This window comes from Poecilia formosa, unplaced genomic scaffold, assembly GCF_000485575.1.
Source record: "Poecilia formosa unplaced genomic scaffold, Poecilia_formosa-5.1.2 Scaffold288, whole genome shotgun sequence".
NCBI classification, from domain to species: domain Eukaryota; kingdom Metazoa; phylum Chordata; class Actinopteri; order Cyprinodontiformes; family Poeciliidae; genus Poecilia; species Poecilia formosa.
The window spans coordinates 729362-729776 of record NW_006800227.1 but is presented as its reverse complement, the minus strand read 5'-3'; positions in this window follow the sequence as shown (position 1 = coordinate 729776).

Below are 415 nucleotides of genomic sequence, written 5' to 3'. Positions count from 1 at the left end.
TCTATTGCTCTGGTGTTTAGGGCCTGTTCCTGGGCGGCCAGGATGAGGGCCTCCGTGCTATATATATATATATATATATATATATATATATGTGTGTGTGTGTGTGTTGTGCATAGAAGTTTTGCTGTAGCTTATATATATTTAAGCTACATGAACCAGATTAGGAGAAAAGCAACATGAACCAGATTTGGTTTGAAAGTACAAATTTAATTTGCAATATATAAATTATTGATAATACTGGAACGCTGACGTGTGTCACATTTAGCTGAATTTATGATTAGCCTTCATGTCATTATTAATATAATCATCTTATTTGTGAAAATTATTCCGAAATAGTTAACAAATTATTTTAAAAATTTTGAAAAGCAAACGAATTATGTCAACAACTTTTTTAACTTTATCAACACCAAAAAGC